The sequence below is a fragment of the Lagopus leucura genome, unplaced genomic scaffold (genome assembly GCF_019238085.1).
Source record: "Lagopus leucura isolate 7727_CA_CO unplaced genomic scaffold, USGS_WTPT01 Super-Scaffold_100009, whole genome shotgun sequence".
NCBI classification, from domain to species: Eukaryota; Metazoa; Chordata; class Aves; order Galliformes; family Phasianidae; genus Lagopus; species Lagopus leucura.
The window spans coordinates 8,189,089-8,209,353 of NW_024962266.1; the positions used below are offsets into that span (position 1 = coordinate 8,189,089).

General features: G+C 42.4%; 1 protein-coding gene and 1 long non-coding RNA gene across 4 annotated transcripts in view; one reads left to right on the forward strand and one right to left on the reverse strand.

Moving 5' to 3' along the window:
* Positions 1-1,122: 1,122 nt before the first annotated feature.
* On the reverse strand, positions 1,123-8,904 carry LOC122181530. The gene is made up of 3 exons (XR_006179465.1): positions 8,659-8,904; positions 7,712-7,847; positions 1,123-1,159 (listed from the first exon to the last, which is right to left on the reverse strand). It is a non-coding gene; the product is annotated as an uncharacterized LOC122181530 (long non-coding RNA).
* Positions 8,905-9,189: 285 nt separating this feature from the next.
* Positions 9,190-20,265, forward strand: part of NEK7 (NIMA related kinase 7) — a 62,792-nt gene continuing 51,716 nt past the window's right edge. For 2 of the 3 annotated variants that reach the window (XM_042873790.1, XM_042873792.1), the window contains exon 1: positions 9,190-9,275. The gene's annotated coding sequence lies outside the window, so the exon portion shown is untranslated. Of the gene's footprint in view, positions 9,326-20,265 lie in introns of all 3 variants that reach the window. The other variant, XM_042873791.1, reaches the window with a different exon arrangement.

The following is a 20,265-nucleotide window of genomic DNA, read 5'->3' on the forward strand; positions in this document are numbered from 1 at the left end:
CGTGGGGCAGAACTGCAGCAGGTGGAAGAGGGCCGGGCAGTGTTTCAGTTGCAGAGATGTGCAGAAAAGGGGTCCTTTGAGGACCAGTCAGCTGTTCTACAATCACTTTGGACCCTGAAGAATCTCTAGAATTAAATAAAAGTAACCCGAAGAGCCATCTTGGAAGAAATGCTGTTCAGAGCTTGAATGTCTTTTTTTGTTGTTACTGTTGGGACAGTGGCTGGAGAACAGATTCCTGCTGTTTGCTTGATAGCTTCCATGGTCCTGCAAGGGGACAGCAAGGAAGTTCTCCAAACGCTGTAAACTTTCCTACATGACAGCTTGAAAAAAAGATAACTGAATGCAACTGCTCTGAGAAGCCAGTAATAATGATACAGTGCCTACCTCTTAAAGGAAGAGCTCCAGTTATATTCCAAGAAAACTCTTGTTCTGTGGGTGAAGCTACTGACTTCCCCGTACAGCTGAGAAAATCCATTACATTAGAAATGTAATTGTAAGGCATTAGAAAAGGGATAGCTGGGAGGAAGCAAGGGAGGTGACTCCCCTCTTGCTGTCCTTCCAGCCAGCAATCCACTGAGAACTTGCAGTGATCTAACCAAATCTGGCCTTTTCATGTTATGAGAAGGAACTTTATATCTAGTTTCTGCTGTTTAAAACAAGACAACAGCAAAACAAACAAACAAAAAAAAAAAAGCCCAAAACTAAGAAAAACCATCAAACCTGTTAATAATGGGTAATAATTTGAAATACTGCATTCTCAGCACCATCACCTAAGTGAAGAATTCTTTCCTAACATTTAACCTGTTGATGCAGCCCAGGTTACAGTTGGTCTTCTGGGCTGCAAGAGCACGCTGCTGGCTCATGTTCAGCTTTTCACGCACCAGGACCCCCAGGTCCCTCTGAACAGGGCTGCTCTCAGGGCCTTCTCCTCCCAGTCTGCACACATACCTGGGATTGCCCCAACCCAAGTGCAACCCAACCCTTGCAGTTGGCCTTGTTGAACCTCATTAGGTTTTCATGTGCCTCTTTTTTGAGTCTGTCCTGCTCCCTCTGGATGACTGCTGTTCTGTGTCTTCCTTCTGTGGTGTCAGCTGTACCACACAGCTTGGTGTCACCTGCAGACTTGCTGAGGGTGCACTTGATCTCATCACCTGTGTCACTGATAAAGATTTTAAAGAGTATCAGTAGCCTGGTTTGACAGGATTTTCTCATTTATTCATTTCAGTGACAAGGTATGTCTGTGAGAATATTACGGTAGATTTCTTGGTATTTCTTGGTACGGATTTCTTGGTAGAGGGAATACAGCAACTTTGGGACTGGATTCTACACAATTCCTTTTGTAAATGGATGAATATTTTGGAAAATGTTCTATGTGGAAACTTCAGCGGTTCTGTAACTCTTTGATGTAAAATTCTGTTTTGGGGAAACTTCTACTGTAGGGCTGCAAGGACGATGGTGCTCACTACAGGGATTAAAGTTTTACACCTCACAGATTAGATATCTCTATAAAGCGATGGCACAAGAATGTGCTGCAATTATCTATAATATCCCAGACGTGACGTGAGTGCTATGTATTTATTTGAGACACTTAGCAAAGATACAACTGATTTTCTGCTGACAGTTGGTATTCTGAAGTATTAAGTTCTCCATTTAGATGTAGTTATCCCGTTATGTCTTGTTATTTCAACCCACTTTTATGCCTTTTCCTTTTTTTAAGACATGTTCTATCAAAAATAAATAATTAAGCCACAGATGAACTGTCAAAAGGGAACATTCATATTTTAACGCAACATTAACATTTTGGTAATTAACATGGCAGTTAATGCTTTTAGCAGATGTAACAACATTAGACTTGTAAATTTTAATTAAAGCTAATGGTTCACGATAGCTGTAGGGATCAGGCATCCTCTCTGGATACTGAAAACACGTCTAATGTGATTAGAAATACTAATTGAAGAAAAAAGGACTGCAATAGTGATGACTGTACTTCCTTATCCTACTGAATTATTACAAACCTGCAGCAACTTTTAAAATACATTTGTAACAGGAAGATTGAAGAGTCAAATGCTCCCCTTGAAGAAATGCAAAGGGGGTCAAGAGAACATTAGATATTTTCTATGTGTTAGAAGAGAGAAAATTATTAATGAAAGCCACTTCTCCTTCCTTATTCTCCTGAGAGTGTATTCCCAAGAAATACCATAAAGTTATTTGGTTACGTTTCACACCCCTTTTGGATTTAATTAGGAACTAATATGTTAGTTTTAATTCCCTTGGAGGCTTTGAATTCCAACGGCAGGCACGGAAGCAGGACTGGCACTGGGAACTGTGACTCTGGTGGATGTTTCTCAGCTTCACTGCGCGTTAAAGAGATTGGTAGCGAGTCCTTTTCACGGCTTGTTGAAACATGAAACATTTTAATAAGCACAGGGAAAGGATTAGTTTTACTAAGGGTAATTACAAGCTGCTAGCCACCTATAAAATGCACTTACATTTTATTGTAAAATGCCAGCAATATTTATTTCACTTGTTATGTGGATTTTTCCTTCTAAATCTGGCTCAAAGTCTACTGAAGTTGGTGGGAAAAATCTCTAGTCCCTATTCTAAAAAAATACTATAGAAAATCATGTCCTTTCCACTGGGAGTTCTGGCTAATAAGGATTAAACACTGGAGCTTAAGTTTGCTTTTTTGACTGACAATAGTTATTTTTGCTATAAATGTGGTTATTCCCCACTAGTGCCTTTAGCTCTGCTTCTGTCAACACCCTTCCAACATCATCATAAATTATTATTCATTTACTTTGCAGTGCAGGCGTGGGCTCCATTCCACTAGGCAAAGTGCAAAGACATGGTGAGAGACAACTCCTGTTTGGTAGAATTACACTCTAACTAGTTGTGACAAAGGCTGAGAGGAAGGATGCTAGGAGAACTAATGCTGTTTTCCCTCCATTTTATTTCTAGCTGAAATAGGAAACTTGATCAAGCTTGTATGGAAAGACTGAATAAAGCTACTTGAAGAAAGCTTATCAAGTAACGCTGCAGTTCAGAACACTTGCAAAGATTTATATTAGTTTCTGGGGAAAGAGCCTGCAAGAGAAATGGAAATCTTTTTATCTTGCATTGGTACTAAATATGAAAATTAAATGGTGTTTAAGTAATTACAAACCTTAGGCTGTCTTTTCCAAAGGTGTAAATTTTGTTGAATTCCAGTAAGAAAGAATATCTCCATATGTATTTTGAATAGCTGTCCAGCTGTATCACCAGGCATGATGCAGTGGTTAGCAGTAAGTCTGAATATTCTCCTTTATAACCCACTCTGCTTTTTAAATAGCAATACCCCTATCACTTGCTGACTATATTATCTGATGAGGTAAAAAAGCCAAAAAAGAACAGCCCTAAACCAAACTCATTGACATCAGTCTGATTTTGCCAGCTTTACAGGTGGACATTTGGGATGACATTGTGACCTCCCTGAGGAGAACAGCAAAGCTTCCATGAGGTCAGTGGCTTCATGATTTACTTGTATATTAACCAACCAGGAAATGCATTATCCTATGAATCATTTTCCACTGGGAAATACCATATGTTTTACAGAGCTTGTTCTAAATTTTACCTGTACTATCATTTTCATAAATATCTTCCATGAACTCCGCAGGGCTTTGACATTGAGGTGTACAATGGTGAGGATGGCTGATGTACCTAAGAATTTAGTCAGGTGGGAGGAGAAACAAAAGTTAAGGTTGAGGTGTCAGTGCATTCTCTGGACACAGTGTCTGAATGTTTAGGCACCAACGAAGCTAATGTGATTCAGCACTCGGGTATTTATTTTATTTGGCATAAAATGTTGCAGATCTGGATTTTCATTAATAATTTACTATAACTTCATGGTAATAATGACTCAAGCAGAACACATTTTGTGAAATCTATGACTTAGTGAAAGAAAGGACAAACTTAGGTGATTTTTTTTTTTTTTCTTTTCTGGTTAAAAGAACATTCCTGGATCCAACAGCCAAGGCTCAAGTCTTCCACTGCGTAAATCAGTGTGACCTCACCAAAGTCAGAGCAGCTACACTGACTTACACTAAGAATCTGGGCCTTGGTGACACCAAGTGTATTGTTTATAGTTTTTATTGGCAAGTGCATGTTTATAGACTTTGGGACAGTTTCTAATCCTGTGTCATATCGTAAACACTACTGCCTCATACAAACAGACATAACAGTTATTTGAAAGTTGTAAGGCTTTACAACTTCTGTAAGAGTTCCTTTTATATGAATAACACAAGTTTCTGGTTTTCAGTGAAAGAGCTTCGTGCACGTAGGGCCACTGCCGGACATGAGTTAGGTAATTTGTGCTGCTGCAAGAAGTACGAGCAGCCAGGCTCTGGCATTCAGAGCAGGGTAATCAATTCATTTCCAAGGTAAAAACTTCAACATACCTAAAGGGAATACGATGTTGTCATTGCCACAGAATTCCTGAGACCAACAATCTTGTGAGATTCAAAACACAAGGAAAAAAAACCAACCACTAAACAACAGTAGCTTGATGCATTAGAGTACACAATGATTATTCCTAAACAGGAACAGATATTCCAAGTAAGAGTTATTTAGGCTCCCTGTCAGGCCTTGCTATTCTCGCCAGGCCCTGCTTAAAAAAAGTCCTCTTTTGGCTTCGTTGTTTGAATCTCATATATCAGTGCTTTATTTTTGTGATATTGCACAAAAATATTTTGTGATTTTTTATTTTTTTTTTAACTGGATGGATGTATTTTAGATGCTATTTTGGATAGTTCTCAATCTGAAAGTAGAATAAGGTTCAGTTCACTGCTCCTTTTAGTGCATGTACCGTCTGTGTGGCAAAAGTTTTTTGCATGTGACAATTATGGAGAAATCAGAAACAGCACACTGCATTAATAATGTCTTGGGATCCTAAATGAAAGAAGGACTAAAATCTTTCAAATTACTGCATTTAAAATTTAAAACAACAATTTGGTGTGTGTGTGCAAAGCAGGAGAATTTAGGTGTTTTGTTTGCTCACAACACTATTTCCTTACTAAGCGAAATTTCACCACAGCTTTAGGTTCCTTAAACTCAGTATTTCTCACACTTGTTTATACAGCCCTGCACAGCAATACTGCTAAGTGTCCAGAGCTCTTTGATGGCCCATAAACCTGAGTTGTCAGCCTCCACGTTTTAGATTTATAACTGCATGTTCCATCATCCTATGCTTTAAAAACTGTAATGGATAAACGAAAAGGAATAACTCTATTTGCATTAGAATGGAGTTCATCTCCTCAAAATGATGAGCAGAATCATCTTTGGAAAAAACAGTTAAAAGCAATTCAATCCTCCTCAGTATTTATTGTCCAAATGCTTAAAGGATTTGGAGCAAAAAGCATTAAGTGATTGTGTCCATAGTTCTCTGAAGTACCTGCATTTCTACATTATCTCCTGTACGATTTTTTATCACTGGCAAACTTGGTCATCTTGTGTTTTCTCACCCTTTCCCCATTCCTCACCCTTCCAAAAGCTTCAGCATGTCTGTGTGGTGTGACAGGCTCCCCAGCAGGAATGTCTCATGAGACTTACTGAAGCCACCAGGTTTTTTTTTCTGGCCTTATCTTGGTTAAAACTTTGTCTTTAAATCACAGTCAAACTTGGCCTTACAACATCTACCACAGCAGGTTTCCTGCTTCTGATGTTTTTGGAAGAGGTTTCACAATTACTTTTTATACCATTACCAACATTTTCCTTGAAATGCTTTTGGCCTGCTTTTTACAGTTTTACGTTTAGATTGCCAGAGCTTTTGCTACTTTCTGTTTCCCTCATCTGAACACAACATTCTAAGAGTGCTTTTTTACTACTATCCGTTACTCTCCTGCAGAGCTCCACTGGTCTTCAGCCATTCCTTCCAGAAGCTTCGACAGTTGATAGACACTTGCTCAGCAATCCTAACGCAGGTCACTGTCCCCTTTGGCTCTTACTTTTAATTTGCTTCTGACAAGCTTACTTGACATCTTGCAGCCATCTTTTCAAAGTTCACTGTTCCTACGGTAAATTTATTTGTTCCCTTTCACTTCTACAAAGGTGTTGAATTTGAATGTATTGTGATCAAAATTCTAGAATGCTTCTTTGATACAGAAGCCTGCTGCCCTACTTCATTCAAAGCAAGAGGTCTCTGAGCTTCTCTAATGAATTGAATTTAAAACTGGTGTAATATCCTATGGCAATATTTATCAAGCCCAGAGAGAACTGATATCTCTTCACTCTGGCCATCACACCTTTCTAATTTCCCTGCCACAAAAAAGGTAGATACATGAGCTTTTTTACCATTAGTAACAAAGAACCAGGACAGAGGGAAACTTTAAGTCTGAAAATTCAGGCTTCAAGGTTTTATAGTGAACAGTTGCTCCTTTTGATTAATTTCCTCTGGTTTATTGATTTGAAGAACCTGAAGAATTGTTAACCATTGAGCTGTTATGTTACCTCTTACATCTGTGACCCCAACGACATCTATTCCCAGCTTCTCTGCCCTAGTGAGCTCTTTTGCCTGAAATTGTTAAAGTTTTGAAATCTGTATTTTTCTTGAGTCTAAAGTTTATGCTGTTAATGAACATCTCAGGAAGCTAGATGCATGGAGTCCTAGATAATAGGAGTAGCAGGAAGCACATAAGGAATCACCTGGAGAGTAGGTTTAAACTTTTGAGTCCTTGCTTGACTTAAATGTCATTGCCTAAAAGTCTCTAACTGCTTTTGAGTCTGGTAACAAAATCCTGGCAAAGACCACCGTTTCTGGTTCAATGATAATAACACACAACACCGCCATACCTTTTATGATCATGTGGTATTTTAGATAATAACCTGAATGGTAGCCATGTTTATAGTTTTTATATATACCAATAGATTTCAGTGACCAGAAAAAGACTCATGGAGCTTTCTTAAGTTGATTAACTAATTAACAATACTGAGGCTGGTGAAGCGCAGCATCAGTGACAGTGACATCTGCCAGTAGAGCTTAGGAAGCATCTGTAAATGAGAATCTGCAGTTACCAACTGTTCAACGTTGTTACATATTTCTCTACCGAATTCAACAGTAAATTATGAATGTGCATTGCTACAATATCATTACTTGCAGACTGTTAAGGAAGATCAAAATTAACTCCCAAATTAGAATTAGTGAGGGGTATCTATAACTCTCCCATATATATTGTAGAACTCACATCTAGTATGATACCTAGGGAAAATATGGTTATTTATGATCTTTCTGTAATTCACAGGATCTCTCTGCCATCTCTACAATTCCCTCTTATTTAGTGATCTTTTTTCTCAGTATGCAAAACCAGTGCACTTAACTTGCAATTTTAACCTAAGGATAATTAAAAAATAGGCGGAACAAGATGGTACTAACAGTCAATAAAGTAACAGTCCTATGAGAGCCCTTTATCTCCACAAACATTACCTAAGGCAAACTGCAGGGACCAAACTTATCAACTAGCTCCAGTATAGGGAGTTGTATGCTAAACTCCTTCCTTCTGCCTCTGGCCTGCTTGATTCCAGGTGTGGAGCATTTGCCACACCTCCAGCAGCTGGTAAGGCCTAACCTAAGAGCTGTGTTCTTCCTCTCAGATCCCTAATTCCAATGTCTTCATCTGTTTTCTCTAAGCCTTTGCTAGCTGGTTAGTCAGTGTCCCCTGCAGCCTCCAAGAAAATCACTTACCAGAGATGAGCTTGCTCCTCAACAACCCCTTAGGCTAGTCAATCTTCCAGAGCCTTTTCTGCCTTTCTGACTCTGTACGATGTGAAGGCTCCATTACCAGGAATGTTAGATGGGTTTATTAAAGTGAAAATGTGCACTGAAAAGCAAAGGAAAACATCCCTTTACAAGTAAAGCTTTGTACAGCGCAGGCCTGAAGACTGACTTTGATAGCACATGGCAGGTTTGTCACCCTGCAAATTTTAAATTTGTATTTTATTTAAAATAAGTGTAGTATCTTATTAAAGCCCTTTTTTTTTTTTTTTTTTTTTTTTTATAAGGCTCTTTTTGATGTCCATGATGATGTTTGGTTCACTGAAGCAGCATATTCAGCTTTAAGTCTCTGGGTTCTCAAAGCACCAAAAAGAAAATGGAAGCAGACATTTTTTAACCAAATGAGGCTAGAATACAGGAAAGAGAAGAAGATGCAGCAGTTGGCAGTATCAGGCTAAAACAGCATTTGGGTTCAGACAGCTGAACAGTGTAGAAATGCAGTAACAGTGGCTACAGTGACATAATAAATGGAGAAAATTGAGGATTAAAAATGTAAGCGCAGTGGATATAAAAATAACATCTTGCTCAAACAAAACAAAAAACCCACGTGGATAAAGCATCAGATGACATACTGCTATGATAAAGAGGAAATGTGCAGAATCATTAATAAATGTATTAACATCAGAGAAATGAGACAGTAAAGAAAAATGTATTTTTTGACTGTGAGGGCTTCTATCCCTGCGCACCCCACAGATATCTCAGGGCTGAGGTCCACCTCACAAGCAGGCTGTACTTCTGCAGCGAGTTGAATGGACTTTTTCCAGACACACTGGTCCATAACTTATTTGTTCTGCAAGAGACTTCGATAAAGTACAACTTAAACAAAAACAGTTGTCCTTTACATACGGTTTCTTCACCTTAGGAAGAAGCTATTTGATCACAGTGCCGTGTAACCTTCCTTGAGAAATCGTGCGGTATAATTTGTGCTCTTTCCATTGTGCGCCAAAGCAGCCTGGGCCGAGGCTTCAGGCGGGTGCTGCTGGCTGATCGCAGAACCAGCGCCCTGATTAGACAGGCCTGCGCGCCTACTGATGCTGTTCTGCTGCGCGGCTTCGCCGGGCGAGCGCCGTGCCTTCAGCGCCGCTGCCCACCGAGGTCCGAGCGCTCCGTGCCTCAGAACCTTCGCGAGCCCGTTACCTCTGAGCCGGGCCGAGCCGCACCGCACCAGCGCCGGCGGTGCAGTGCCGCCCGGCCGGCCGTGAGGCGCCCGACGGAAACCGCAGCCCGCCCCGCCGAGCCGCCGCCGGGCGCCCCACGGCCACGGGCGGCAGGGGGGCGGCGGGGCGAGGCGGAGCCCGGCGGCCGCCCCGCCTCCATCCTCGGGGATGCCGGGATGTTTACGGGCCCGGCAGGAGCGGCGGGGGGCGGAGAGGAGGTCGGGGCCGCAGCGGGCGTCCGAGCCGGCGGCCAGCAGTCTAGCTAGGTGCCTGCCGCGAGGCGCGGCCCGGCTCCGGCTACCCACAAGCCGGAAGAGGTGAGGCCCGCCCCGCGCCGGGAGCAGGCGAAGGCAGCGGCGGGTTCCCGGTGAGCGGGGTGCCGCGGGGCCGGGGCGGGAGGCGCGCGGATGAGCCCGCCCGCCTGGAGGCGCTCCCCCCGCTGAGTCGCGCGGGCGGACCGCGGGGTCCCGCCTCTCGCCGCCTCGTATTGGTCGGTGGGGCTCGTTCTCGCGGCGCCGTTGGGCGGCGCGGCTGCCGCTCCCTCCGTCGTAAGGGGAGGGAGCGGTGTGGGCCGGGGAGAGAAACTTTCTGCGGGCGGGGGCGGGATGGTGGCGGGCAGGAGCCGGCCCGGGGCCGCCTTCGCTCAGTCGGCGCCTGCGGGGCGGCGAGGGGCGTCGCGGCGGCTCTTGAGGAAGCGGCTCCCTGGGGTCGTGGTGGGCCGAGGTCCCGCAGCGGCTCCCGGGTCACTCGGGAGCCGGGGAGAGGCGGGGGCGGCGCGGCCCCAGGCGGTACGCCTCGGGCTGAACTCCTCGGGTAGTGTCGCGGAAGGGGCAGCCGCTCGTGGTGTCTCTCGGCGTTTCCTTGCGAGTGCCCGTCCCCTCTTGCCTGGCTCCTCTCGCCTGGCTGTGGGCCGTGTCCGGCGCAGGTGCGGTGCTGCTCTCGGCCTGCCGGCTCCGCCTTGGGTTGGCTGCGCTGTGCTGAGGCTGCCGGGCGTGGACGGCGTGGCTGTGTGAGACCAGGAGAAGCAGGCCTGCTGAGAAGCGCTGGGAGCGGGGCATCCTCTGTCAGTATAAAATAATAATAAAAATTAGATCGGTAAATATCTTTTCCCCGTGGCTTCGTGTTTACCTTGCACAGTGCCCGATTTTGGTTCTGTGTGCACCTGTTCTGAGTTTTGGCTTGCGTCTGTACAGACTGTCCCTTCAAAATAGATGCTTTTCTTTGGAACTTGAGCTTTTACTTTGAGTTTCATGAGAGGCATCAATTCTGCCTTGCACGACGTAACTGTCACAGCACTGTTTTCTCAGATTGAATGCCAGCGTTATTTTTCAGGTCATGCATGTGTAGTAACTTCATTGACTGGATGTCTTTCCTGTATGTAGTTATGTGACTAGTCTGAAGTTACAGTGGACAACATATTGCTCCATAAGGTAGGCACTTCAGTCAGATAGATGTCATGTGGATATTTGCAACTCCACTAAATTGTAAGACTGAAATTTTAAAACATGTTCCATTCGTTGCTGCTTTGGAAACAGCTTAGAGTTGCAGTACTATAGAGGTGTCTGCATTTAAAGTTTTTGACTCGTGCTGCTGCGAGAGGGATGAAATGCAGTAGAATGCTCTGATTAGTTCATGTGCTCTGGAAAACAGGAGAAAAGAAGGGTAAATTGTTTTTTTTTGTTGTGGAAAGAGAGAAGTTTGCAAGTATCATCAAGCAGCTTTAAAGTAAGAATTTAAAGCCCTGCAGTGATATATATTTGATACTGGAAGGAAATAACACAAAAGCACACTTGCATGTTCTTTAATTTCAAAGTATTCAGGATGTTTTATTTAGAAGTGTCTGATGTTTGGGTAGATGGATTTTCAAAGCATGCTCAGAGACTTTCAGTGGAAGGATAGAGATACTGCTTTTATGGTAGATACCTTGTATTCAACATAAAAACTAAAATAAAAAAAATGGATGTAAAATAAAAAAAAGGAACTTTAGTCCACTGAAAATCTGTTTTTGATTGACTTACTGTTGTGCCTTCCAGGGTCTACAAGAAATAGGCAAATGGAGTCTCATGACTGTAGTGGAAATTCCTTCCAAAGAAGGGAGAATAAGTACAATTTTAGAGTTGTTTAGCTGAAGACATGTGAGTATATGAGAAACTCATGTGAAAGATTTATCCTCAGACAGTCAAAAAAGAGTACATGAAGTCAGTCGGTGGTTTTGCTATAACATGTGGTATCCTCTGAATTGTCAGAGCCTGAGATACACCTGTATTTTCCTTTTATTGTGCCAAAGTTGAGCTGAATTAGCCTGCTATATTTGTTCATGGAGATGCTCTGGGGAGGCAGTTTGCCCTTGCATGTGAAAAATGCATATTTAATAGACTTAGTATAGGATCTTGCCTTCACATTAGTTCTGTGTTTGGTTGTATCGCTGTAGTGGAAATGCTAAGTCATGGCCTGAGCCGGTGATTGAGCACCTGGTGGGAAGGCAGGTCCAACCCAAGGGAGCTCAGGTGCATGCAGTGTACCTGGGTGACTTGGAAGGGTTGGAGCCAGGATCCACTCCTTCCCAGACATCATTTAAGGGCTGGCAGTGGAGGGAAGGGCACCTCTTGCTACAGATCTGTACCTACCTGAGGCCTTCCAAAGGTAAGCAGTTCTTTTTCTTTGTTTCTGCTGCATTTGGACACGTCACCATCGGTCCCTTGTTGTCTTTGGAAGATTGACAGACTTCCAAACATCTGTGCTGAATGGTTGAATTCTCCTGATCTTGGTAATTTTTGGGGGAAAAGGTGACCTGCAGTAACTTCTAATGTTCATTATTTGCAGCTTATCCGGAGGTCCCTTCTGATTCCCAGGAAGTAGTGCTTAGAACTGACAAGGAGGGGAGATATCCTTGCAAAGGTTAATGCTGTGAATAGTCATAGGAGTTTATCGGTGATTAAGTTCAAGAAAAATTGTTCAGTTCAGCTATGTTGTATACAGTGTGCACCAGAGATGAAAATAATGTCGGAATTCCAAAGTGGTGATGGGGGCAGCCTTTAGAGCACTCATTTCCTGTATTTATCTTGGTGTGAACCCTGCTGGCCACATAGGAAGTACTTCAGTCTTGCAGTGCAGTACAGCATCGCTCTCCATTGCCTTCTTAAGAAACTACTGAAAGGATTGTTTTTGTCAGGCTATCTAAAAAGCAGAACAGAAGCAATACTGCTAGAATATGTACTTTTTCTGTTAAAGATAATCCCGTGTGTGTCTGAAACGTAAGTGCAATTGAGCTTCCATTTCTGAAGTTAGAAAGCAGTGTATTTCAAGTGCCATTATTGCCTATGGGGCAGGCAGAACACATGTGCTTACGTATGGGAGTTTGTTAGAAAAAAAACCACAAGATTCTGAAAAGAAGAACTTGTAGGAAAATAGTATGCATGTTTGAGTCTTACTGTGCATAGTTTAGTTCTCTGATACCAGTGACTTCTCGCTGCTGATTATAGGTACCAATTCAAATAGACTATTTAATTCATGTGGCATTTGGGAACTTACATTCAAGGCTCTTTGCTTTAATCTGATTGGGATGATTTATAACATAGTTATTACTGTTATATTTAGTAGCTGAACGAGATTAATTGCTTTACATTGCCTTGGGAGTTCAGCATGTGGCTGAGATGTTTGTTTTTGGGAGAAGCGGAGCCAGCTGCTACACTGTTGATGGTCTGGTCCTTTTCAGTTCATTTTAATCCTCTGTCACAAAGCTATTGATTCCTTGAAAACTGGAAAGCAAAAATATCACAGGTAAACTTCATGTTCAATCTATAATAAGGAAGTAGAAGCTTGCAGTTTGAAAAGGCATAGCGTTTGGCCTGTAGAGGCCCTTCTTCTGTACCCTTTTCTTCCTCATCTGAAAACAGATCCAAAAAAGGAGTTGTCTTCACAGCAGTGGATTTCCAATACTTGCCGTGAGTGGAATTCAGAACTGTGTGTTAGGTGTGTGGGCTGCTTGTGAGGTTCGTGGACACAGCCGGGGCTCGGGAGCAGGAGCTGTGAGCAGCCTGCATACACTGCACTACACAAACAATTAGTCATTGAGGAGACTCCAAAAGCAGCAATGGATCTTGCAGATTTTTGCTGGTAGAGGTTAAATGTAAGATACAGAAACAGCTGTGAAGCTTTGCGTTGTCCTGCAGAGGTGAAGTGTCTGGCTTCTGGTGCTCTGCTTCTGGGCCTGGGGATCTCACACCAGTCACTGCAGCTGTGGGAGCTGTGGACTAGGAGGCGGTGTGAGAGGATCCTGAAAAACTTCTTGAGTCTGGCTGGTATTCCTGCTCCCATTCTGTATGCTGCTTCATTTCATCATCTTGGAGGTAGCTTAGGTTTTAAATTGTGTGCTGAAGTTATGCTTTAAAGAGAAAGGGCATCTCATCACCCTGCCCATGTGTTGGCCTGGGGAGGGTTAGGTTTTAAGGGCTTCCAATCACATCTTAACTTCCCTTCTCTGAAAATCTTGTGGGTTGTTGTTTTTTGTTTTTTTTTTTTTTTTTCAGTTGGACTTGTTACCATATGTTTTGTTTCCTGCTCCTGCATACCTGCATGGTATTTTGCTGACAAAACTCTTGGCTTTCTACTGAATAACTTGTGTTCTCTCTGTGTCGGCTGCCTTCCTGTTATTGTGTTGTGTTTTTTTTTTTTTTTTTTTTTTAATCATTTCATACTTTTTATCATCTGTACCTAAGGCTGAACTAAAATGAAATGTGAGCTAATGCAGTTACTCACTGTTGCCAGAAGGAAGATGTTCATTTCCCTCTGATCTCTCCCTTGTTTCCTATCTCTGCTCTTGCTCAGCAGACCGAAGGCTCTGGCAGCCTCCCCTGTGCCTCGCTCAGCGTGTGTTGCTTGTGGAGCGTGGGCCTGGCTGCATTTGGGGCTGAACCAGCTCAGCAAACGTTCTGGGGTGGTCAGGATGGCTAAGCAGGATCGTGTGCAAAAGAAAGGAAGACCTTAAGTGCTTGTGAGCTGTTAGATTGGCTTTGTGCTTGAGGAGTAATTTGACCAGAGGTTTAACTGATGTAACTTAGGGCTGCTCTGTCCCCAGCTGCATCTTCCTGTCTCTTTTCTGCTATCACAATTCCGTCCTTGTGTCTGCAAGGGGAAAGATTTGAAGAACTGATCAGGAGAAAAAATGGAGTTGCCTGACAGGGTTGGTTTGTGGCTGGTCCACTAAAAGAACACTGGTTCCTCCCAGGGCAGGGAGCAGGGCCTGGCGCGTGTGGCTGAGGGGAGGGAGGGAGGTGCCCCAGGGATGGCTGCTGTCCTTGTGTGTGCCAAGGGCCTGTTCTGCTGGTAGTGGCGTGGTCAAGGGCCGTGTATGAATTGAGATTGCGTCACAGGGAAAACGTTTGAAGGCAATGAAGTATTTCCTTTGTAACTGGCTACTCCATATGAGGAAATGGCAGCTGGATTTCTTAGTGGGTGAACAGAAACCGAGTGAAAATGGAGGCTCATCCTCAGTCGGTTGTCATGAGATAGCCAACAGTTGGAAAAAGGGCGAGTCAGTGCAGTGCTCCCTTTGGGAGCAGCTGAGAAGATAAGGAATCTACCTGCCTGACAAAACTGGCAAGGAGAGGGAGGAGAAAAGAAAATCCTTGTTACGTTGTGCCAGTGGGGGGAGAGGAAGAGAGATGGGCCTGTGAGGTGTGGCCTTTCTTCTGGCTACTGACAGAGAGCTCCTGGGGGCTGGGCAACAGTGGCTGGAACGTGTGCTTTCAGGGTCAGAAACAAGAGTGCCTGATGAATCTGGGTGGATGGATGATAGAAATATATGTGATCACTTACTATATTTGTTGATTTTTTAATTTTTATTTTTAAGTAATTAAAAAGATAATTTGTGTATGCTGGCTTCTGCTAAAATTGCTGTTGCTAAAACCAGCGCTTAACCCAGCTTAACTGTGCATGTTTGACTGCTTGTGTAGAGCTTGGAATGGACAGCTCGTAAGGAATGAAACATTTAAGCCCAAATTCATTTTGTTGATTGCCTTAAGTAAAAATAAAGAATAGTTCCTTCCACATAGGTAGATAATTATTAACTATTTCTAACTTAACAAATGCTGATAATTAGTTTTGTCCTCCACTTTCAAGTTTGTCCTCATAGAGCTGCCATCCTGTGGGAAGAGTTCAGTTGATAGTATATTCAAAATATAACTCTTTCAGAAGTACTTTGTAAGGTAATCCTGTGTGTATATATACATCTATATTCAATCATATTTACCACTTACGAGGTCACAAATAGTTTTTCTTCTGATACTGATGCTTTTGCAGAGAATTTACCAAGGAATATGGTTTTGTCATACTGTAGACATTTTTTTATATTGTGAAACAAATGTTTCATTTTAACGACCATTAGCTAGTAATAGTAATCATTCTGTATGTCTATACGCATAATTTATAAATGATTATGGATAGACGTGTATGTGTGTGTGTTTATGTTATTATGCATATGCATAATGTGTGTCTCTGTGTGTTCATGTATATAATGTACGTTAGTTGGGGTAAATTACAGGCTCCCCTTGTGCTCATGATTAACTTGCTCTTCCAGTGTGGAGTTGACTTTAGTCCTTGCTGATTAAGGCCTTGATCTTCTTGGCAGAGTTTGAATGAGTGTCAACTTAAATGCATTTTGCTTTATTAATACTTATATCCAACTTAGCAAAAAAAGAAATTGGTGTGGTCAAATATTTATTCATCAAGTGAATGAGTAGTTCAAATAATCAGTAAGCCATTAAGTAAATGATAAGCATAGAATACGCATGTTGCAGACTGTATGTTGGTCATACTCTGTTAATAGTAGCAAACCAGTGAAAAGTACAGTGAGTTTGAGCTGGGCAGAGCAAAGGACCTGGAAAAGAGGAGTGGGTGATGGTAGAACTGTTTATTGCTAATTATTTAGTATTGTACTTGTTGTAAATGCTTCTAATCTTTTAGATGCTTCCTAGGGAAGTAGGAACATATGAAAAAGGTCCTAGGGAGAATTAGTTAGCAATGGATGCGTGCAGTGTCACTGTTCGTATGTTAAACTGTCAGCCTTGGGAAATTTGCTGTTTACTGAAGCTGTCTGAGCATAAATTTGTCCAGAAGCCTAATGAGTTTATTGCAAATATGAGTATATGAAAACCCATGTTACAGGCAATGTTTGTGTATTTTGGTCTTTACAAGAGGAAGTGCAGAGTCCTCAGTGCAGTTGAATGGTCCTTCTGTACTGTGAGCACCTGCCCACCTTCCAGTCCCCAGCTCCGGCTGTGGGAGTGCAGCCCCCTCTCTGCTGTTCAGTGCCATCACACCTGGTTCTTCTGGTGCCCGAGCTAATGCTGAAACTTGTTGTTCCAGCATCACAGCCTGAGCTTTCAGTTTGGCTCGGGGTTGTTAAGTTCTGTGTGAGCCTGGCATCAGCTGCCCTGTGCAAGTCTTGCAAGCCTTGGCTGCTGTCCAGTAGTGTTCAAGCAGGAAACAGGAGATACTTTTTTTGATTGTACTCTGTTTGTAAGCCTCAAGCATAACCAGCTGCAGTGGAGCAGCATTGATTGGCATTTTTCCTTTTTTTTTTTTTTTTTTAAACATTTCAAGTGTTCCAGCATATTTAATAATTTTTAATGCTATTTTAAAGCTGACTCTGCAACTCTGTGAGTGGATAGTGTAGTAGCATGTGTATATATAACTGAATTTCATTTTCTTGACCTATGTTAAGAATAATTTAATGAAAAGACACTAGAAAATTCATTAAGATCTCCTGCATTTCACGTTAAATAGACCCATATTAATTATGATTCTTAGAATCCCAGTGGTATGGAGGTGGGTGAATAACTTCTTGAAATGTATGTTAACACATTGGGTTTCATCTTCCAGTTCATTATTTGGAGGAGAGGGAGGGAAAAAACAAAGAAAACCTCACCCAATCTGAAGAAAGCAAGCAGACCTTTAGGTAAACTGCCAGGGTGTTTTCTTATGCCTTTTGGAGGTGGAACAAGGACATGAGGGCTTGGGACACATCAGCATCCTAAGAGCAGCTTGTGAGAGTACTGCCTGTGTGCTGCTGCACTGTGTCCTCTGATGCTGTCAGCAGTAGGTGGGTGCTGAGGAAGGCGTGCCGATGTGGCTGGCCCAGCAAGGTGCGGCTGTTTGGAAATCTACAGCCATTGTTTCCAGAGTGCTGTTCTTTGGTTTCAACCAGGCTGACCAGTTTAGGCCACTAAGGTTTGCCATTTGAAGTGCTTACTAGATGCAGAGGACTCCAACTTCCGGACCTAAAGGTAGAGTGTATATATGATGTTAAATGGACCTCGGCTCTCCAGAAGCAATCATCCTTTAGAAAAACAAGCAAACAAAACCGAACAATGAGTAAAAAACTAAGGGAACTTATTTAAAAAAAAAAACAAAAAAAAAACCCCAAAACAACAACAACAAAAAAACCTAAAAAATACCTGCCTTGATTGACAGCGCAATCCAGAGTTAAGCGAAGGATGTGGCATCCTTTTTGAAAAGGAACTGAAGTAACTGTACCTGACCAGCACGTTGTGAGCAGTGTAAATTTGTGCTGCCGTGTTAGCAGTTATGTGGAGTACTTAAATCTATGACTAACATTTTCCACACTCAGTAATCCTTTGACTGAAGTATATTTATATTTTTCAAGTGTAGATGTTGTTTATTCTTTGACATCAATTACTGCATGTCTCTAGGTAAGTCCAAAACTAAAAAATCATGGTCTGTAGCATGTAGTACTGGAAGCCACGTATTGCTGTGGCTGATGGTGATGTTTTCTACAGGAATGTGCTGTATTTTTGTGTTGTAGTGCTGCCATCTGTTAAGACAAGGACGTTAGTGTCTGAATTCTGGCAAATACATTTCAATTTTTTATGGACTTTGAGCTATGAAAATAGCATTTGAAAAGGCACATTTCATGCAATTAGGTGGTGTGTAGCACTTGATCTCCTGAGATAACTTCTCCCTGTTTGTAAAGACTTAGTTGTGGTGAAGAAAAAAGTTGCAGGGATTTCACGTTTTTCCCAAATAGCTTTTTCTTTTTTACAAGTGTTAATTAAAAAAAATCCTCCAGCGTGATGTAGCAGAGAACTGTGGTTGGTGCAGAGGGGCAGGCTGTCTGCTATGGTTTCTTTAAGAGTCATTGGTAATCTCACCTTTAGTTAGAGGCTAGGGCACACCAACTGGAAGAGTAGCTGTGCCATACAGCGTAAGACATGTACTGCTGAAGCAGAAGGTGAGGCTGTATGTGTGCCTTCCTGCTACACCAGCTATTATTTGCGTGCAGTTTTGTTTAATTTCTCAGGAACTCTGGAGTATTTATTAAAACCGAAATTCTCGGTCTCCCTCTTGGTCTTGCCTATGTTGTTTTCCCGTATTTACATCAGTTCAGTCTGAATCAGCTTTCCTGATTGTGGGTATTTGTCTATTGCACTGCGCACCATTCCCCTCTTCATTGCACTGCATGACATTCAGCAGTGCTCTGTCACCCCTGGCCTGCTCTTCTGAGAGTGATGAAGACTCTTTAATTGAATACATCTTTATAAGTCATGTGGTGAAGACGGGGAGGCATTTACTCCTGCATGATTAGCGTAAGCACATCTGGAAATATTAGTCAGATTTGGCTTTTTGGGTGCTGGTGGTGTAGCTGCTTTGCCTCTCACTTCATCTGTTCGTGGTTTTCCGGGAGCCACTGTGTATGGAGGTGGTAGATTTGCAGAGGGAGATCCTCATGGGACATGCTTCAAGAAGAGAATGTTGTTATGTTTAAATGCTTGCATTAGCGTTTTAGTTTTGAGTGCTAACTACTTGGCAGCATTTTCAAGCATCATTTCACTAGTAAATTATAACATAAAAAAACATCTTTGGAAAAATAGAAATTATCATCTGTAATTTAAATACAAATAAGTATTACTCTGTTATGGGTTGATTGTCAAGGTGAAAGGCATGCCTCTCTGTGAAAACAGTCTTCAAGCAGCAAAATCCAATTCTTGCCTGCATTGAGAAATGGTACAAGAGATGAGTTTTGCACCCTTACCATTTTGTGTGATCAAAATGCCAAATTACTCTAAAATACAAATTGGTCATGCAGTCAAAAAAAAAAAAAAAAAATGTAGAAGGACTTCAGTATATGGGCATGAATCACTGATCTCTGCCTTTCCTCTACAAAAGCAACAAAAAACCTCAGGAGTTAATATGTCTTCCTTGCTTACTGTGGTAGAACATGTTTGTTATCTTTTCAGTTCTTTATTTCATTGTAAAAGCAAGCGGTGAGGTGCAGTCTTGTGCTAAGTAAGTTTTTCAGCGTGGTTGTGTCACCGTGGCAGGGAGGCTGCCAGGGGATGTGGTGGAGCCTGGAGGAGGCTGTCAGCGCTGGCATCCTGCAGCTGGCTGGGAAGTTGCAAGTTGCGGAGTTGTGCAGCATCTGTCTACCAGCTGTTTTCTTATTTGTCTCCTCTCTATCATTTTTAGAAATCTTCCCATTTCTACTTTATTTTGCCTCCTGCATCAGTTTGATCACACGTTTTCTGCTGACCTGCCTGAAATTGCTTCTTTGGATTTCTTTTATCTTTGTATTAATTACAGCTAATAGGGAAACCAAAGCCCCAAACTGTATCCTTGATGAAGAAGTACTATGAATACAAAGAGGAAGCTGCTGTGAGCCCTGATTGCTGTGGTGCTGGGAGTGGGTAGTGATAGTGAGATGGGTGGGATGCCTGCTTTGATGGGAGAGAGGACAAATAGTGATTGGCTGTGTGTGTCCTGCCTGCTGCTCAGCTCACTGCTGCGGTGTGGCGAGAAACTTTGCAAAGCTGCTCAGTGATGACTTGATCCATTAGCTGCGTGAACAGGGTGATGCTGTAAGAGTGGTGTTGCTGTGAACACGAGTGGTTTGTTAGGATTTCTTAAATGTTTTGCAATGAGCTTTAAAAAACTTTGTCTAAGGTTCCCTGTTTTCCCTTGGGAGCTATTTCAACCCTTATAATAGTGTCAAAAGGAATTACTGGGAAGATTTATTTTGTGTCTGTGTTTTAAAGGAGATAGTAGCTTGCATGCTTTCATGCTGAACTTCAGTTTAATGCTAGGTGAAAATCTTGTGTGATAGTTGTAGAATAAGGTTTGTGGGACATTAATAACTGTGTGCAGGAAGGCATGCTTGCGGTGTTTGAAGTATACAGATTTATCTGAATAAAATTATCGTAGGAATTTTCCTGGTGGTAAAGATTTAAGAGTTACCAGCAGTGAACTTCGAGGATTGGAAACAGGAAGTAAATCAGTTGGACACCAAAAAGC